The sequence below is a fragment of the Ceratotherium simum genome, chromosome 22 (assembly GCF_057802395.1).
Source record: "Ceratotherium simum simum isolate JZ-2026a chromosome 22, ASM5780239v1, whole genome shotgun sequence".
Taxonomy (NCBI): Eukaryota; Metazoa; Chordata; class Mammalia; order Perissodactyla; family Rhinocerotidae; genus Ceratotherium; species Ceratotherium simum.
In genome coordinates this window covers 35,007,990-35,029,788 of record NC_141921.1, presented here as the reverse complement: position 1 = coordinate 35,029,788, position 21,799 = coordinate 35,007,990, and the positions used below count along the sequence as shown (strand labels likewise).

General features: G+C 38.4%; 1 protein-coding gene across 17 annotated transcripts in view; it reads right to left on the bottom strand.

Moving 5' to 3' along the window:
• Positions 1–21,799, bottom strand: part of EIF4G3 (eukaryotic translation initiation factor 4 gamma 3) — a 351,740-nt gene that overhangs the window by 187,740 nt on the left and 142,201 nt on the right. For 3 of the 17 annotated variants that reach the window (XM_087446655.1, XM_087446656.1, XM_087446657.1), the window contains exon 2: positions 2,317–2,362. The exons of the other annotated variants lie outside the window; for them this stretch is intronic. The gene's annotated coding sequence lies outside the window, so the exon portion shown is untranslated. The remainder of the gene's footprint in view (positions 1–2,316; positions 2,363–21,799) is intronic. 17 annotated transcript variants of the gene reach the window in all.

The window sequence follows — 21,799 nt, the reverse complement described above, 5'->3', positions numbered from 1 at the left end:
AAGGTGAGTGGTGGTCAGCTGTTTTATTATTATTTTTTCAAACTGAACATGTTATAACATACTCTTTTATAAGATTATATTGGCCAACCTCGTGCAGATGAAAAGCACAGTGCAGGATATAACTGTAAGTCAGTTACTGATAATTAATAGGATTACCAAACAGCTAAATTACAGCTTAGTATAGCTTAGTCTAGCTGTCCTAAGAAATCATACCTTTTTAATAAAGTCCATCAACAAAGGTATTTAAATTTCTACAGAAGAACTCTTCTTCCTGGGAGCCAGAGTAGAGAAAAACACCTGCTATGTTTGATTGATTCAGGGATATGAACTGGCAAAATACAGGAATTGAGGAAAGAAAGGGAGCTAGGGATTAATAATAATTAATGATCGCATCAAGGCTAAACAAGAGGAATGTGAAGGCAGGAAGGGGCTTGTCATATTGAGAATAGAAAGGGATTACATAATTAAAGGGTTGCAGGCTGTAAAACAGGTATAATAGGACTAAACATGGGAAAGGTAGAAGCAAGAGGCTGTGGTCAGAGAAATTTTAGACTTCAAGAACTCAAAACCAGAACAGTTCTAGGTAGACACCAGGTCTAGACCAGCACTCTTCCACAGAAATAGAATACAAGCCACATAAGTAATTTAAAAATCTCTGGTTGGGGCTGGCCCAGTGGCGTAGCGGTTAAGTTTGCACACTCCGCTTCAGCGGCCTGGGGTTCACAGGTTCAGATCCCGGGTGCGGACCTCTGCACCACTTATCAAGCCATGCTGTGGTGGCATCCCATATAAAGTAGAGAAAGATGGGCACGGATGTTAGCCCAGGGCCAGTCTTCCTCAAGAAAAAGAGGAAGATTGGCAACAGATGTTAGCTCAGGGCTAATCTTCCCCCCCCACACACACACACACCCTCTGGTAGCCACATTAGAAACAGTAAAAATAAACAGGTAAAATTAATTTTAACCCAATATATCAAAAATTTCAGCTTGTAGTCAATATAAAAATTGAGACATCTGGTATATTTTACACTTTGTACTACATCCCAATTTGCACTAGCTATTTCAAGTGCTCAAAAGCCACAGGTGGCTCTAGTGGCTATAGTATCAGGCAATGCAGGTCTAGACTGTGTCCATATGGGTTGCTGGATATGTGTCCATATATGGTTGCTCTGGGGAAGTAAAAAAAAGGGAAGAAAGGAGGGTGAATCCAGCAGTCCACAGGCAATGGCTGGATGGGGCAAAAATGAATGCTAGAAGTCCTCATGGTAGATGGCACAACGTAAAATGGAGAAGTAAGCTGTGAGCCAAATGCTAAAATTCTCAAAGAATGGGGAAATTTGCCCAGGGAAATTAGGGATGATAGCAACAGGAGAGCAATGTATCCACTTGCTGCACCACAGTCAGGGGGCAAGGACCTAGAGAGAGTAGTGGAAGGCCAGAACATTGTTCAGCCTACCTCTCAAGATACAAAGAATGTAGGAAAACTAACTATATGCACTTGAAAGGATTTCTAGGCAAGTAACCTTACCTAAATTTCCAGAGAGTAAAGAGACAGAGGGAGGGTGAGAGAGTTCAAGGAAAGAGTGCTAAGAAAGAAACCTGGTAACTGGACCTTCCCAGAAGGTCCAGTAGCAAGGTGTTAGCAAAGATTCTACAAGCACTCTATTATGAAATAAAAATATATGCAGATAAGTGAATAAATACCAGAAGGCAAGTTTCCTGATTCCAGGACTAATATTATTCTGGAGCTTAGAATACACAGTCATATAGACTTTGGATATTTAATCTACTCAGAGAAATAAATGGCTTAAATACAGAGTTGGCCATTTATAAGGAAAATAACTATCTTCCTTAAACTTTGTGAGGTGGCCTTTTTCAAATAAACCCACTTGTGCCTAGCACACAGTACATGTACTCTAGAAATATCTGGTACCCAGATATTTTTCAGAAGAATGGTCTTCTAAGAAAATCTTGTTATTTATTCAAAGAGATGGTCTGTAACAGTGAAAAATGATAAGTAAGAATTAAGTATATTCAATAGAACAGCTTTAAAAAACAGGTTTGAAGACAAATCAAACCACATATATCCTATTTACCACGACAAAACTATATGGACTTCTATATCTTATTTAAGTCACCTCTAACTTTTTCTGTCAGCCATAACACTGGAAATATAGCACAGGGATTTTCCTGCAGAATGCTCAACTTCTTATAATTTTTCATTCTCATAAAAATCAAGAAAGATGATAGACATGAAAGATGAAAAACAATAATGTCTCTCCAGACAGATTCTCATTAAGTTTGTCTTATTACTTACTAGTTAATCTTCAGCAGAATTGTTCATTCCTGATGACATGGCTCATCTAATAAATTAAAAAAATGTACACTATAAATCAAAATCTGTCTAATCCAAAGCCATGGCTCTAATAGATGACTTAGGATAATAAATCTGAATCAAGCTTCATCTAAAGCAAAATACAATTAATCTACCTAAATACTAGTGCATCACCTCTCCTCCACCCCACTTCTCCCATTCCTATCCTGAAGCAAAACAATTCTTGTCTCATTTGATTTAGTTAGGAAAAAATATTTCACCTGTTGAATGTTTTACAATAAGACAGGGAAAAATAAATAAACTTTGCAGAAATGCAAAGTCAGGGCCGGCCCCGTGGCTTAGCGGTTAGGTGCGCACGCTCCGCTGCTGGCGGCCCGGGTTCGGATCCCGGGCGTGCACCGACGTACCGCTTGTCCGGCCATGCTGAGGCCGCGTCCCACATACAGCAACTAGAAGGATGTGCAGCTATGACATACAACTATCTACTGGGGCTTTGGGGAAGAAATAAATGAATAAAATTAAAAAAAAAAAAGAAAAGAAATGCAAAGTCATCATTTCAGGTATAATCTTCAAACTTTTTAACCTTGAATTCTATTAGAGGAGTTACTAACAAAAAAGTAACACCAATGGATCAGATGTCACCTTTCATTTCTTTTGCCCAGGATTCTACAGAGCAATGAACAAATGGCAAAAAGAGGAGTGAGAAGATAGTAATAAAGAATCAGTGGGAGGCCATAATACCCCTCACAGCATCCATAAACTATAACTAATGACCTGTTTTGCACTTGGACTTTTTTCCAAATACATCATAATGCAATGAGGACTGCTTCTCAAAGAAGCAAATAACAGACGTGCCTACTAGACAGAATTTTCCCTTTTCGAATATTATAATATTTGCTTGACAGTTAACACTGCTGAATGATTTTCCTCACTGTGCTTCTAGATAACCTCAAGGTCATTACGGTGGCTTTCTGACTGGAATTTCTAAACCATTCTACATATCAACTTTGCCTGAGCTGTGAGATGCTTTTTAAACAACTTTACAGGGGGATATAAATCAGATATAATAAATACAGTGACAAACTAACAAAATCACTTAACAATATTAGGCAATAATATGTTTTTTTTAATATTTACTTATTTAGTGTATGTGTGTGAGTGGAAGATCAGCCCTGAGCTGACATCCATGCTAATCCTCCTCTTTTTGCTGAGGAAGACTGGCCCTGGGCTAACATCTGTGCCCATCTTCCTCCACTTTATATGGGATGCTGCCACAGCATGGCCTGACAAGCAGTGCCTCGGTGTGCACCCGGGATCCGAACCAGGGCCGCCAGCAGCGAAGCACGTGCACTTAACCGCTACGCCACGGGGCCAGCCCCAAGGCAATAATATTTAATGATATAAATGCCTATATAGCAAGCTGTGGTTTTCAGTAATGATGAATACAGTTATGAATTGATATTAAAGAGTTTAGAAAACGTCCCACAAACATGATATTGAATTATAAAGCCAGAGTAGACAAAGAATTCATTCCTTAAAGTTAATTCCAAACTTAAAAAAAAAAAGTCAAGTACCCCAAAGCTATTGTAACATAGGAAATGCAATGAATACTTATTGAACATCTAGCATGTGCCAGGGCCTTTGCATCTGTTATCTGATTTAATCCTCACACCAACCTGTGATGTAGGTATTGTTATTTCCACCTAAAAAATGGCAAAACTTCCTGCTGGAGGGAGGCTTATCTCAACCATGATCATCTCATAATTAATAACTGGTAGAATTAAGATTCACAACCAGGTCTCTCATTTTTGTTTTCTTTTGGTGAGGAAGATTGGCCCTGGGCTAACATCCGTGCCCATTCTTCCTCTATTTTATATGTGGGACGCCACCACAGCATGGCTTGATAAGTGGAGCATAGGCCTGCGCCCGGGATCCGAACCTGCAAACCCTGGACCGCCGAAGCGGAGCACGTGAACTTAATCACTATGCCACCAGGCCGGCCCCCCAGGTCTCTATTTTTAAAAAGAAACTTCACTTTCTATAATGCAGCCTTTATACTGCAGCAAACTTATAATTCTTTCCCATGGTTTATATAGTTTGGATGTGGGGATGATGCTCTTTGCCTCAGAAAAAATATGAGAAGACTGTATGATCAACCTCTTTTTTAAACTAGATCTACAGAGAAAAAATCTTTCTGGGACTTTATCCCAGTTCAATTGTTGGGCTGTACTAGAGGCTTCTTCAAGAAGTACTCCAGTAGAGAGGTTATTCATTTCTGAATGGAATTTCTTTTCAACACCAGAGACATGACTGCTAGAAAATTAAAAGAGCTGTATTTTAAATGTTATCTAACACAAATACTGCTCTTACTTAATTGTGGCTTTTGGACATTTTAAAATAAATGTTTTAGGCAATTCAACCATTCATTAAGTCATAATATGCATTTAACTCTGCATTAGGATCATCCAATTACTCTTACTCATTGTTACTTCAAAAATAGATATTTAGTGAGCATTATCCTACACAAATTGAAGTGCACTTTAATATCATTCATCACTCAACAGCTGTGCTTGTCATGCCACTCCTTCAACCCAATTCTAGAAATATTTACCATAATAAACAGAATTGTAGAATGAGACAATTTTGACAACTGATTTCACATCATACTCTGTCAACTGAAATACTTAGTACAAAAAATGATGAAACAATCTCTCATATTACATTTCTTTAAATATGTAAACATGTAAAATCAGTTCCTCAAAAACAGTATGTATTTGTACCTAACCACCACATGACTCTATATAAAAGCTTATTTGTGGATTATTTGCTGGGAATATTCAGACCAGAAAATGAGATCAACTGCTCAGAAAAGGTAATAAATTCTATATTCAACATAGTACTGAACTGGTTTTAAAAACACCTAAATCCCCGCCATGGTATCCTGACGAAAGATTATCCAGCTAAGGAATTCGATCTTAATTATTTAATTCATGACAACAGAGCAGCTGGAATATTAAGAAAGATTCACAGACCCTTCCTCAAAATAAGCCTTCCTGAGAACAACCTCTCTAAGGATGTAACAAAAGAATATTTGGCTCTTTTTAAGTTAGGCTTGTACCTGTAAAATAAACTTTTACTGAATTATACAAAAAAGTTAACAATACCAATCAGGAAAAAAACTTCTCTGTTTAGCCAAATAAAGCACTGCAAACAGCCACAAACTGATACTTTTGGAAAATGTGATTTAGAGCTATTTTCATCCATCAAAAATTTAAGGACTTACTTATGATTCAGGCACTGTACTAGTCACATCGGGGAAAGAAAGTTTTGCATTTTAAAACATTTGAAAACCACTGTAATGTAGCTTTAAATCCAAGAAGATTTCATTCTATTGAAGCCAAAAGCACCTGCAACCAACATGTTCTTACTCTGCTTGTATGAGAAGTGTCAATTATACACCATCTGTCACGATAGAATTTGATTCTATCATCAAATTAGTATATATTATCAACACTGAAATCTATTTCAGTACAGACTGTGATGCAAAGTATATTATCTGTAAGTTAAAAGTCTCCTGTAGACACTAGATAGAAATGGCTTCTCAATCATCAAAGCTACTTTTCCTAAATTAAGAAATGGCCCAATCATTATGTTTGTATGTGGTCTAAAAATGTGGGTGCTTTCTGTTCCTGTCACTGAAAACCACTCTCAGCAAAGGTCTAGGAAGTCTCACAGGGGCAGTGGGTATTCCCTATTCCACAGCATTGTTCTCAACATTAGAATTACCTGGGTTCCATCCCAAGCAATTAAATGAGAATGTCTAGAGAATGGGAGCCAGGCAACAGAAGATTCTAGTGGCAGCCAAGACTGAGAACCAGTGATCTCTTTCTCATTTCTGAGCAGTGACATTACATGGAGCAGGGAAATAGTAGGCGAATTTACCACCATTTCTATATTCTTCATACCTAGTTCTCGACATTTAAATACTATGGGTTTTTGGGCCGGCCCGGTAGCTTAGTAGTTAAGTGCGCGCGCTCCGCTACTGGCGGCCTGGGTTCGGATCCCAGGCACGCACAGACGCATCGCTTCTCCGGCCATGCTGAGGCCCCTGTTAAGACCATCTCCTCCTCCACTAGTTTCTTAAATTTCAGATTCAGACATGTGGCTCTACATTTAAAAACCAGAAGTTTATTTTATTTTTCTTTGTGAGGGAGATCAGCCCTGAGCTAACATCCGTGCTAATCCTCCTCTTTTTTTGCTGAGGAAGACCGGCTCTGAGCTAACATCTATTGCCAATCCTCCTCCTTTTTTTCCCCAAAGCCCCCCAGTAGATAGTTGTACGTCATAGTTGTACATCCTTCTAGTTGTTGTATGTGGGACACGGACTCAGCATGGCCGGAGAAGCAGTGCATTGGTGCGCGCCCGGGATCTGAACCTGGGCCGCCAGTAGCGGAGCACGCGCACTTAACTGCTAAGCCACCGGGCCAGCCCAAAAACCAGAAGTTTAAACATTGTGTGGTTGAATTTTTATAAAGCCCCAATTTTGCAGTTCCCCAAAGCTGTTTCGAGTTGATTGTTTAAAAATCAAAAAATATTATTTCATAAAAACAATGTTGTAAGTGGTGGTTGTATTCCCAAAATTATTTATGAAAGCCTAGTCTGTCTAAAATGACCCTGAAATAAAGTGCTATGGTGAATTATGACAAAGCAAGGAAGATGCTTGCTTTGTCAAGAGTTGGGACCTGGGGATCTGGACTCGGTCCTAAGGGTCCAATGATGCTACCTAAGGTACCTGAAGTAAATCATTTCACTTTTCACACTCAACCTTCCTAATCTACAAAATGGGGCAAGTCGTATCTATCTTATAGGGTTATTGTAATGATAAAATAAATACAGTGAAGTAATTGAGAAATGCTCTGAAAACGCTAGCCTATAAAGTAATTTACCATCAAGATATTATCCTCAAATACAGTAATCTGATAATAGGAAGGCACAATAAACACTAGTTCATACTGTTATAATTCAAGTTACATTAAGAAGGACAGCTTTTATTTAAAATTATTTCTACATGTTTCCACAGTCAGATCCTTCTACCGTGTCCCTTATCTGCTCAAGAGTTGATATTTTTGAAGAGAATTTGTCCATTTGATTCCTCCAGCATTAGATCTACTTTTAGAGCTTGTTACAGCAATAGCTTCTAGTGTGAGACCATTTTCTCCAAAGACCCTCTAGGGACAGCCATTCTTCAAGAAATCTGTATTCCTTAATATTTTTGGAGTAACTCAAACTAAGCAGAACACAAAGATTTGGTGAAGGATGCCTTTTGTATGCATTCGGCTTTTTGATAGCTTTCATCTTTTCTATGAATCGTACAGTTTTATAATCCCCTTTTCTAATGCGCACTTCAACAGTGCTTTTTCCTCGTTTGGTTTTATACTTCCTAATTACATTGCTGCTGAAGTTAAAAGACAATCACTCTCAAAACCAAAGAGGATATAGTACTGTAGTACCTTCTAGGTCCTTGATACTTAGTTTCTTTGCTGTTGGCCAGCCTCCAGTCCTTTTGCTACTTCCCCTCCCTCCTTAAATGTTGCCAAATGGTTATGTAAATAAGCCAGCTGGCTTCTGAGTCATCACTTCTGTATCCAACTTCTCTTAACTCCCAAAGTGAACCTTGATATACTCTATGAACCCTTAACAGCCCTTGGAATTTTTCAGTTTTTTTTTAACACGGCAGCTGGACTTTTAGTGATTTTTCACTGTGATGGGATTGTTATTGGCAGCTGTTGCTCACATACTAAAGTATTTCTGTCACTCCTTGTAAACATGCCTGTCCTCTTGGTGGTAACCCAAGACACTTTTCTCTAAACATGCTACTGTTTTCTAAAAGGAGAAAATCTTCATGTGTGTGAAATTCAAAAAGCTAAGAAGAAGCACAATATTTAGTCTATATTGCATTTGGAGTAAAGAAATAACTGCTGATTTGGCAATGGTTTCTTAGATATGACATCAAAGGCACAGGCAATAAGAGAAAAAACAAATAATAAGACGTCATGGAAATCAAAAACTTTTGTGCAAAGGACAATATCAACAGAGTAAAAAGAAATTCAAGAGATAGGAGGAAATACCTGCAAATCATATATCTGATAAGGAAATGAAATCCAGAATATATAAAGAACTCCTCCAACTCAACAACAACAGAAAATCCAATGAAAAAATGGCCAAGGGAGGGGGCCGGCCCCATGGCTTAGCGGTTAGGTGTGCGCGCTCCGCTACTGGTGGCCTGGGTTCGGATCCTGGGCGCGCACCAACGCACCGCTTGTCCAGCCATGCTGAGGTGGCGTCCCACATACAGCAGCTAGCAGGATGTGCAACTATGACATACAACTATCTACTGGAGCTTTGGGGAGAAAAGGGGGAAAAAAAGGAGGAGGATGGGCAATAGATGTTAGCTCAGGGCCTGTCTTCCTCAGCAAAAAGAGGAGGATTGGCATGGATGTTAGCTCAGGGCTGATCTTCCTCACTAAAAAAAAATTAAAAAAGGCCAAAGGATTTGAACAGACATTTTTCCAAAGAATATACACAAATGGCCAATAAACACGTGAAAAGATGTCCAACATCACTAATCATTAGTGACATGCAAATGTTTTACGCACATACATACACATGCATATGAATTTTCTGACACCACCAGTTTATTATCAAAAGGAGCATATTCTGAATGACAGTAGACATGAGTTGGCCAATTCAAAGCTGGAAATATAAGGAGAGTTAGTTATGATATAAAAACTCTCGATTCCTGGTATTAAAACAGATAAAGCACTATGGTGACTTATAGCCAGTGTTTATAATCAACATCACCAGAATAAGAAGTACACTAAGAACGGGCATGAACTAAAGAAAATCTACACTCTACAATCCTTAAATTACAACATAACAGTCCTTCATTCAGATCACTGGTTCATTTATTTTCAGTTTTTCTTATCTTCTGATATATGACTTTAAGGCTACACATTTTCCTCTGAGTCACACTTGATTCACATCCCACAAATTCTGATACAAAGTACTATTTGTCATTCATTTCTAAAGATAACATTTTCTGTTTTGATTTTATCTTTAAGAGTTTTTTAAATTTCCAAATAAATAGATTTTGTTATTCTGGTTTTTGTACATTATAAGATTGTAAAAAATGTAAAATTACATTCAACTAAAATAAATTATAATTCCGATAAGCTTTTTTTTTTGTGAGGAAGATCAGCCCTGAGCTAACATCCATGCTAATTCTCCTCTCTTTGCTGAGGAAGACCGGCTCTGAGCTAACATCTATTGCTAATCCTCCTCCTTTTTTTCCCCCAAAGCCCCAGTAGATAGTTATATGTCATAGTTGCATATCCTTCTAGTTGCCATTATGCAGGACGCCACCTCAGCATGGCCGGAGAAGCAGTGCCTCGGTGTGCGCCCGGGATCCGAACCCGGCCCGCCAGTAGCAGAGCTCGCGCACCACCAGGCCGGACCCCCGATAAGCTTTTTTAAAAAGGAAATTATGCTCTGTAGAGTTTCAGCTTAAACATAATTTCCATTTTCTTATTCTTTTGTTGTTAAGCTCTAATTCTGTAGAAGTACATTCAGAAAAGAATATAATACGATTGGAATTTAACATTTTTCTCTGTAGCCTAACATATGATCAAATTTCGTAAATGTCCCTTGAGTAATTTGAAAAAAAAAATGGATAGTCTTAGTTGAATGAAAAAAAAATTAAAACAAATTTATTAATTATTATTTCATTCAAATCATCCATAGCCTTTTTAATCTTTTATTTTAGCTGAATCAAAATTAAAAAGTTCTCTGTATTTTTAAGTTTGAGAATTATGACGTTCAAATCATTGATACCCTCAATTATTACCTTGGTTGAAATGTGTACAAAATTTCTTTCATATATATATATTCTTGTGCTAATATATATATTTATATAAAATAAGTTTACTATTTGTGTCATTATACCCCGGATTGGCAAACTATGGCCCCTGGCATGTGTTTTTATGAGGCCAGCTAAGAAAAGTTTTTACATATTTAAAGGGTTAAAGAAGAAGAAGAATATGCAGAACACCATCTGGCCCACAAAATCCAAAATATTATCTCATCTTTACAGTTAAAGTTTGCTGATCTACGTCAGAGGTTGGCAATTTTTTTCTGAAAAGGTGCAGATAGTAAATATTTTAGGCTTTGCAGGCTATACAATCTCTAGCAACTAATCAACTCCGTGGTTGTAGCACAAAAGCAGAATTCAAAACTAAATTAGTATGGCTGTGTTCTAGTAAAAACTTTATTTACCAAAAACAGGAGAGGGGCCAGATTTGGCCCTTGGCAATAATTTGCCAACCCTGAACTATATGATTACTTACTGATCTGTCCATTTCTCTGAGATGTCAGTCTCCAACACTAATTATGGATTTGTCAATTTCAATTTCTTTTTTTGCTGAGGAAGATTGGCCCTGAGCTAACATCTGTTGCCAATCTTGTTCTTTTTCTTACGTGAGCCGCCGCCATAGCATAGCCACTAACAGATGAGTGGTGTGGTTGCATGCCCAGGAACCGAACCTAGACCACCGAAGCAAAGCGTGCCAAACTTTAATCACTAGGCCATTGGGGCTGGCCCCAATTTCATTTTCTTTTACATTTACTTTATATATATCCTAGATCAATTATTAAGTAAATAGAGTTTATGCTATTACATCTTCTAGAAATTAAATCTTTTATAGTAAGAATTCTCTCTCTCCCATGTAGTTTTTTGCCTTGAATTCTATGTTGACTTCTAAAGGTTGTTTACACCTGCTTTCTTTTTATTTGCATTTTCCCGTTAATGTTTCCGTGCTTTTGTTTTCAGTCTTTCTCTGTCATGTTTAAACGCATGTACCTAGATTTTGGTTTTTGACCAATATGAGTCACTATTTAATAGCTGAATTTAACGTCATTCCTATTACAGTTACCAACATGCTCCATAGTCCTACTATTTCATCACATTTACTTTGCATTAATCCCTTTCCTATCTATTGTTAAATTCATTGGGGTTTACTGGTCCCAACTTATTCTTTATTAGTAAGGAAATTATACCTCACTTTGCCATTGTGAGTGCCAGTTCCTTACATCTGTCCTTCACCTCTAACTCACCCTTAAGCAGGAGGGTGCTTTCACCTCCTGTCAGTACAGCTCCAGACACCAGCTCCACTCAGACCCCCAGTCTCTCAAAGCCATTCAGAGATGCCAACAGCAGACAGGCATACACACTTGATACTCAAAGTACCAGCCTCACCTCGCTCTCTCACCTACCAAGTTTCTGACGTCCAAAGACCAACCTGTAGTAACTCCTTTCTCAGAAGTCTGAGTCCTAAAGGACCCTTCCTCCAAGCTCCTAGGTTCTGACACCACCACCATTTCTCTTTTCATTCCCTCAGCTCTAAGATGTTAGCTGCTTCCTGCAGTTACTAATCTGTGGATTACCTCAGCATCCCCTTGATAATCAATCAGTTAGTATAACAAATTCATATATTAAATCCGCTCTATTTGAAATACTTAGTACGGTTTCTTTTTTTCCCTGACAAAACTTTAACAGCTGCACTGCTAAACTAATTAGGCTGTCATGTCAACTGTACTAAACAGGCAGGTCAAAATTTTGGAACGGAACTATAAATGATGATGAGAAATTTTAATGGTGATCAAGAATAATAAGATTTGAAGTAACAAACAGAGTCTTGAATAATATAGTGTACTACCTGAAAATGGAGTATCACTCGCAGAGAACTTAAAAGAAGATTTATTTTGCCTGTGAAGTGAAACAAAATATCGGCAACATAATTTCTTTCTCCTACATATCACCTACTTAGGTACCTATGGAACAAAATACTGGGCAGACAGAAAAGACATCGTACAAAAGAGAGGGAATTCACCTAGCCGGAGAGTTTATCATTCCTCACAAAGGAAAAAATGAGGGTCCATCAACTGATGAAAAGGTTAGAATCAGATTTAGCTCTTCCTGTTACCTAATTATCAGTGTGACTGAACAACTGAGAAAAGGGAACAGAAAATAAATGTACGCATTGAGAAAAAAGTTGGGTTTGGTAATTATAACATTTTATTTTCATAACAGTTATTCTATATGTCAATCTATAATATTCACTGTTTATAGTTAATTGATTTACTTGCTTTAAATATGCTACTAGCTTTAGATATAACTCAACCTCTCCTTCACTATACATTGACAGAATTTAAAATTACCACAAAGTTACATGGTGTGTGTCTCGTGTGCTTTTCATTGAGCGTTGAGCCACTGAAATTCACGATTCTTAGTTCTATAAAGACGCTAGCTTTTACATACTACACTGTGTAGTTAGCAAAATACTTCAAGTCAACTTTCTCATCTGATCCCTGATAAAACAAATAGTTCTGTATTAAGCTTGTCCTCTCCCTTCTCCCACATCCCTGCAAACTGAACCCCTTCCCCAAATTAATCTGGATAAGCACATATATCCATCTGCCTGACTAAACTGGGACAATATTCTACACGTCTATGGTACTTACCCTCTCTGCTGACCTTTCTCCCATAGTCCTATTTACCCACCTTCCCCACAGCTCTCTGAATCACATAAATGGTGCTATGGACAGAATTGTGCATGCCCTCTCCCCAATTCATATGTTGAAGCCTGAACCCCAATGTGATGGCATTTGGAAATGGTGTCTTTGGGAAGCAGTTAGGTCTAAATGAGGTGATGAGGCGGGTAAGCCCCTCATGATGGGATTGGTGCCTTTATAAGAGACACTGGAGAGCTTGCTTGTCTCTCCATGGCATGTGAGGACATAGCAAGAAGGTGGCCTTCTGAATCCCAAGAAGAAGGCCCTCACCAGGAACCAAATCAGCTGGCACCTTGATCTTGGACATCCCAGCATCCAGAACTGTGAGAAATAAATGTCTGTTGTTTAAGCCACCCAGTCTATGCTATTTTGTTATAGCAGCCCAAACAGACTAAGACAGATGGAATATAAATTTCTGCAGAAAATATCACAAGCACTTTGAATTGAATAGTGAAACTGCTCCATATTCTGATTCTCTTTAAAACTTACCTGTTCTATTTCCCATCCCAAAATTTATTGGCACATGCTAATTACTATAGCTGAATTGAAGTTGCAATGTTCAGAACCATAAAAATCTAAAAAATCTGAATGTCACAGCTGGGTAAAACATATATTTTTACCTATATATCCAGATATCTATATATCCGAATCATACATCTGACAAGCGGTTAAAATCCAAAATCTATAAGGAACTCACACAACTCAACAGCAACAAAACAAACAACCTGATCAAAAAATGGGCAGAGGATATGAACCAACACTTCTCCAAAGAAGATATACAGATGGCCAATAGGCACATGAAAAGATGTTCAACATCACTAACCATCAGGGAAATGCAAATCAAAACTACAATGAGATATCACCGTATACCCGTTAGAATGATGACCAAGACAAAAAATAACAAATGTTAGAGAGGATGTGGAGAAAAGGGACCCCTCATTCACTGCTGGTGGGAATGCAAATTGGTGCAGCCACTATGGAAAACAGTATGGAGACTTCTCAAAAAAATTAAAAATAGAAATACCATACGACCCAGCTATCCCACTACTGGGTATTTATCCAAAGAACCTGAAATCAACAATTCCAAAAGACTTATGCACCCCTATGTTCATTGCAGCATTATTCACAATAGCCAAGACGTGGAAGCAACCCAAGTGCCCATCGACTAATGACTGGATAAAGAAGATGTGGTATATATATACAATGGAATACTACTCAGCCATAAAAAAAAAGACAAAATCGTGCCAGTTGAAACAACATGGAGGGTATTACGTTAAGCAAAATAAGCCAGACAGAGAAAGACAAATACTGCATGATTTCTCTCATATGTGGAAGATAAACAAATACACGGACAAAGAGAACAGAGTAGTGGTTACCAGAGGGGAAGGGGGTTGGGGGGTGGGCATAAGGGGTAAAGGGGCCCATATACATGGTGACTGACAAATAATAATGTACAACTGAAATTTCACAATGTTATAAACTATTATGACCTCAATAAAATAAAATAAAAAAATAGATTGGTGGCACTGAAGTGAGTTTCTCTTCTAAAACTATGGGAACTAAGTACAGTGTGAAATTCCAAAGAGGTAAACTTGCAAGGGAAACGGTGGAAGAGGTTTTACACTCCTTATTAAAACAGATGAGTGGTAGCCAGAGAAATCAAGAAGAGTCTCCCAGAATGTGTCCAGAGGAAACAACTCTTTCAACGTAAGAGAGATAAAATCCTAAACCCTTTTCCCCCGCACAGAATTTAGATGAAAATGAGTATCATCGTCAACAAAAAACTGAGCCTACACCAAAGACAACAAAAGAAATGCTTGTGAAATCACAATCAATTCTTACTGACTGGTTCTTACAAAATTCTTTGGCTTTCTAAAACACTGTTGATTTAATGTAGGATTGATTTTTAAAACTTTCACTCTTTATATTTAGATATTTCAAAATATGGGTTCTAATCTTGTAGATTTGCCAAATGGAATCTAAAACTTGGGGTTTAAGGTGAGGAAAGTCTGAATAATAACTGCACTTAATTAAAATCATTCTTGCAGCAACACTTAAAAACTAACCACAAAAATTTTGAAAGAACATCACTGGGATTTTTTTTTTTTAGCTATATGCAATGCAAAGAAAAGCATAATCAAACAAGCATATAAAAATTTAGGCATATTTCATGGTAAGTTATAAGACTGCATGAAAGATGAAATTCACATAATAGGAAAACACTTAGTGAAGTCCTACTTTATAAATATGGTTCCAACTTGTTTTTGTTAATAAAAACAAAAAATGACAAAAGAGCTGAAAATCTCTAGTCAAATATGACCACATTAAAATAAATCACAACAGTCAGAAGAAAGAGCTTACCACAATTATTTAGCATATATTGAATGAAACCACAGACATAAATGATCTGGGTATTATATAGGCCTTTGTAACTTACTTGTATATTAACGACATTTACAAAGGCATGTTAATTTATAAAGTATTTAATGACAATACCTGTTGAAGAAATTTTCAACGAGGTGAAAATTTTTAAGTAAGTATGTATACTATCAACTGAAAAACAGGAAAACAAAACAGAGGATTTGGCCCCACCAGCACCAACTCAATGCAGTCAGTACTGCAGGTTTCCGAGCCCACATCAAATCCCCACGTGCCACGCATGAATGCAGCTTCCAAGCATCACTCACCTCTGCCTAGACTGCCTTAGACAGCCACAATGTGTTCCATGGGGGAGAAGGGGAGTATAAAAATGATAAATTTTGCTTTGCTTTCTTTTTTAAGAAAATTCAATACTGAATAATGATGATCTATTTCAACAATGAAATGTGAAAAAAACTTTCAAAGCTTCCTCTACTTCAGCCTGGTTTAGCAAAGTCAAATTGTCAGAGTTGTCAAATTCAGTTTATTTTCTTCATGAATCACCCACCAAAAGAAAAACATCACAAAAAAGTATAAAAACTTGCATGCAGTAAATAAAATAACTAGTTATTGTAATAATAAAGAAAAAGCAGTTTACAAAGCCTGAAACAATCATTGGTCAATCAACAAACTGCAAGGCAACACTGACAATTTTTCCTTAGTAAAACGAGACCTCTGAAAGGAAAATGAAGTCTGCCAGTTGGATAAAGTGAAAAGACTGTAGGGATCCTGAGTTGTTTGAAACTCATCCTTTACTAATGACAGCTGTAGTGTTAAAATAAACATCATGATCAATCTCTATTCCTCAGTGAAGAACTCCTTTGCTTATTAGCATTTCCACGGATAATAAAGAATCTAACCAGTGGATCATATTTCATCACCATCTCAGTCTACTACATACCATGATTAAGTTGATCTCAGAAAAAGAAAAGCCAAATGAAATTTTCAGGAACAGCAGACAGAAAACATGTATCACTCCACTTCTTTGGCATTATTCTGATCATGTCTTCTCACTGATTACTGTGAACATGTTTTAGGAGTCTAGACAGTGACACCAAGAGAAAAAAGAAAAGGCCTAGATGTTGAACCTGGTAATCAGTACCAGTTTGGTCTCCTTGTTTTGTAATTTAGTTCAATTATGTGAAAATGAACTGAGTTAAAGCAAATGTACCAACAATTAAGCAATAAGTAGGAAACACTTTTGTCTTGCTTAACATAAGTAATTTAAGAAAAATCAAATAACAAACTTCTGATATTAAACAAAAGATACAAAATGGGGGCCGGCTGAGTGGCGCAAGTGGTAAGGCGCACGCACTCCGCTGCGGCGGCCCGGGGTTCGCTGGTTCGGATCCCAGGCACGCACCAAGACACACCGCTTGTCAAGCCATGCTGTGGTGGCGTCCCATATAAAGTGGAGGAAGATGGGCATGGATGTTAGCCCAGGGCCAGTCTTCCTCAGCAAAAAGAGGAGGATTGGCAGATGTTAGCTCAGGGCAGATCTTCCTCACACACACACAAAAAAAAAGATACAAAATGAAACAGAATGCAAAGTTTGCTTAATTTTAAATCTAAAAATGAGAATTCAAAAATTTTTCATAATAACAACTGGCTACTCTGAAGTAGTTTCCAAAACCCACAGAGATCTTAAAGGAAATTCAGATCTCATCTAATACAAGCCTCATACTTACAAAGAGGAAAACTGAGCATTAATAGGAACTTCCACTGGCTCAAACTTTGAAACAGTATTGGCAGAGCTGAGACTGGGAACCCCGGTCTCTTGACTCCCAGGAGAGTGCCTTTCTCTACTTTGAAATCTGCCCCAAAAGATACTTTTCAATTCTAATTCTTTACCATTTCCACAGTAAGGACATTCTGGGTTCAGAGACTGTACAAATGCTGCCATTTCAGAGCAACTGAAAAGAATCCACACCTAAAAAGACTCTGTCCCTCACAAATTTATCATAGGTTGGAAATGTCCTTTTAACTATTAATCTCTAATGGTGTAATAGTAGAAAGTTTTTTACTTTGATTAAACAAAACCTCCAGAAGGCAGAGGGCTAGAAAGATTTAGAAGACATATAACAAAGGAAAATGCACATAAAGCCTTAATATTTGTCATGTGCACATATGGACGAACGTGTACACGAGTGCGTAAAATCCCATCTTGAAGAGAAAGAAGCAGGTGAAGAGGCTGTCACTGATGATGTCAGGAAGCGACTGGGAGCAATTTTCTACATTTTCCCTCTTTTATGTTTCAAAGCTGTGAAAATTCATTTTTCTTCAGCTAAGTTGCTTTCACTGAGACCCTAACAGATTCATTTAGTGTCAAACATTGAGTCATAGACACAGGTAGCTACTTGGGACAAAAATATCTGAATCACAGAAGAAGGGGAGACTGTCACATCAAAAAGGGCTTGTGGCTAAAGAAGTTTCTTTAATCTTATCTTCAGGGCCGGCCCCGTGGCTTAGCGGTTAAGTGCGCGCGCTCCGCTGCTGGAGGCCCGGGTTCAGATCCCGGGCACGCACCTACGCACCACTTCTCCGGCCATGCTGAGGCCGTGTCCCACATACAGCAACTAGAAGGATGTGCAGCTATGACATACAACTATCTACTGGGGCTTTGGGGGAAAATAAATAAATAAATAAAATCTTTAAAAAAAAAATAAAGAGTACAATGTATAAGTTTAAAAAAAAAAATCTTATCTTCAGTTGATTTGAAGCTAATAGTGCAAAAGAATAAACCACACTACTGCCAAAAGAAAACGACCAGGCCTGGCCTCTAGTTTTGTCCTCGTATTAAGGATAAGCAAAGACCTGGGATAAGCAAAATCTGGAAGACATCTCAAACTCTTGGGGAGAGCTTCTGAGATTCACACTAATACCAGACAGGTAGCCAAATTAGATGAGTTACACACACACACATATAAATCCTGAGGGGAACCAAGTCTGACAGGCATGAAAATAATAAATGACACACGTTAAAAGCATTTAGCGTGTCCTGATCTGCAGCAGAATTTTATGTAATCTTCATAACAACCCTCTTAAAGGGTGGTAGAATTCTAATTCTCCCCCATATAGCAGACAAAGAAACCAAGTTCTAGAGACATTAAATAGTTTACCCAACATCATGTAACCAGAAAGTGACAGACCAAGCCCCAGAACCTAGGTCTGTTTGACTCCAAGCCTTTTTCCTCTATTTTGAAAGCTCTGTTTTCCATTATGATCCATAAACATATCAACTGTTCAATCTACGGAGACTGAGTTTCCCATAAAACTCCTCATTTTTCCAGATAGGCCAATTTAGAAAAACTTACTCTATCCACAGACGTTAAGACATTGTTAGGAGATAAACGAATCCACACAAGCCTGCCTCGGTCTGACAGGCAGGGGGGAGAAAAGGGTATGTGAACCAGGTGTAATTTACTGGGTTCATCCATCAGATTAGGCAAAATGGTAGCAAAACACCACAAAGTAAAGCAGAATAATATTTGGTGACCTGTCTTCCTGGGATTCATGCACTCTGACTTCGAAAGGTAACTAATAAAAAGGCATACAGAGGGCCGGCCCGTGGCTTGGCAGTTGAGTGCGCGGGCTCCACTGCTGGCGGCCCGGGTTCAGATCCCGGGCGTGCACTGACACACCGCTTCTCCGGCCATGCTGAGGCCGCGTCCCACGTACAGCAACTAGAAGGATGTGCAACTATGACACACAACTATCTACTGGGGCTTTGGGGGAAAATAAAAAAAAATAAAAAACATTAAAAAAAAAAAGGCATACAGATCATCCTTTCATCCTTTCTTCAATACAAACTATGCATTTGTTTTTGTTTTTTGTTTTTTTGAGGAAGATCAGCCCTGAGCTAACATCCATGCTAATCCTCCTCTTTTTGCTGAGGAAGACCAGCTCTGAGCTAACATCTATTGCCAATCCTCCTCATTTTTTTCCCCAAAGCCCCAGTAGATAGTTGTATGTCATAGTTGCACATCCTTCTAGTTGCTGTATGTGGGACGTGGCCTCAGCATAGCTGGAGAAGCGGTGCATCAGTGCGCGCCCAGGATCCGAACCCGGGCCGCCAGTAGCGAAGCGCCAGCACTTAACCACTAAGCCACAGCCGGCCCCAAACTATGCATTTGTAAGCAGGCTTGTCTTCCATAAAACTTAAGTGGTTGGGACAAACACTAGGGTCAAATTACAACTTGAAACAGTATAAATTTGAAATGGAAAACTAAGCTTTTTCACTTATGCACCAGTTATTAATTGCTTGCCTTTCAACTCAAAATTCACCTTGTTTGCCTGTACAGTGAAAATGGATCTGGGCTCTTGAAATATTTTTCCATTTCAGCTAGCACCATGTTAAGCTCTGTCAGTAGAGGGCACTGTGGAGATACTGCAGGAGGAAAGGATTTCGCTTCCTGGTTCCTGTGGGCTTGCACAGCAGGCTCCTGCAGTACAGGCAGCTCCTACAGAATCTGGCTTCTTCAGTGCTCCGCTGCCCTACAGTGCATAGCTTCTTCAGTGTCAGGTTTCTGCTGCAATGCGCAGCAGCCAGCAGTATCCAGTGGCCAACAGCCTACCTGGTACCCTCTCAGGCAGTTCTGCAGCAGAGTGCCTCCTCTAAGAAACCTTCCTGCAAAGGCAGAATTCTGTCAAGTTCCAGAGGGTGGATTTCTAATAAGTTGCACTGATATGACACCACAGCAACTTCTCTACCACTCAGCAAGCCGCAGCATGTCCTGTCCAACAAAATCTGGATCTGTGCCCATGGTGGGCAGAGCAGTCTCTTACCTAACACTACCTACCATGAAAAATGGAGGCACAAGATTTGATAGGCCTTTTTTGGATTTTGGAGGCAACATATACACTACATTTGAGTGTGCTACACCTCAACCTACCTACAGAGTCAGCTGGGAGGTTTCCAATTTTGAGTGAGGAACAGAACAAAAGAAGGCTCCGCATCAAGTTTAGCTTGCAATGCAAGCTGCTCTATCACATGGGACCTATGATCCAGCAGTTCCAAGGTTATTTGAAGTATCTGTGGCAAACAGATGCTATAAGGAGCCTCCAGCCACTGTGCAATGCAGCAGCTCTTTGCTAAAGGAGACCAGTAATAGAGAACCCACCTTTCCCCATCATTCCATAGAGCAAATTTCCAACAAGTTCCAGAGGAAGGATTTTCCAGCATGTTCCACTGGTATGATACTAGAGTGACTTCTCTACCATTAGATGAGCCATGGCCACGCACTTTCTAATATCAGCCCTGGAGAAGAAGACTTTTGCGTGGGTACCCTATCTCAACCCCAGGAGAAGCAGCTGCTCCTCATATTTGCTATTTTTTATTCTTTAAAGTTCTCTTTCTTATTAGCCAATCTCTCATTACTCCAATCCTGTTATACTTAATAATCCTTTATATTCAACTTTCGCTATTCAAATTACTACCTAGTTTTTCTCTCCTGATTAGATTCAGATCAATATACCTTATTAATATCTTGGGTAGTTCTGTTCAGTGCCATGAAAACCAACACAAGAACCTCATTTTAAACAATTCAGAATTCAATTTGACATGTCTTAGTTTTACAACTCAAACTTAAATAGGAATGATTCAGACCAAGTTTAAGCATAGAACTAAGTCCAAATTAATTTACATATTCCTTAATAGGACTATTTCAATCATGGTTTGGCAAGTTGTACATTCCTTCTCCAAACATTCTATAGTCTAAACTACTATTAATCAGCCCCTAACATAATTGCCAGCTCTTCGCATTATTTTTAGTAAGTAATTCCTTACCACTCTTATTATTCAAGCTCTAAAAGGCCTAAAATATGGAAGCCAAAATTGAAAATAATGTTATAAAATTAATTTTCTTTATTAAAAGGAGCAGTTTCTATGTGCAAATACTAACAATCTCAAACAGCACGGGTCAAGGTTATTGGCTTGACTCTCTCCATATTCCAATAAGACACTTCATAACTGTAGCCCGCTCTGAACCACAAGGAAGCTCAAATAAGCATGTGATGGTAGACTGGTGCAAGCCAGCAATATCTTAGGAAATGGCTTAAAATGCAGGAGACCCACAGTGACATCTTAAAACAGTGTTTCAATGTCTGCTGTACCTGTTAATTGGAAATACACAAAGGAGTTCACTACTCTTTAACAGTTCAACAAAATTTTAAGCCTAACAAATTCCAATAATCTATTTATGAATCAAAACCAAACCAATCAACAAAAAAGCCCACTAAAATTAGTCAAGGAGGAAAGACAGCCACACTTTTTAAAAAAGCAGAAAATAACCTACCTAAAAGGGAGAAGAAGGGAAACTAGCTGATTATGCATTAAAAAGCAAACAAGTGCTTTGTGGGGTTTTTAATGGACTTTAGAATCATACTCTAATTTCTAAAACAACAAAAAGGAAAACTAAATATC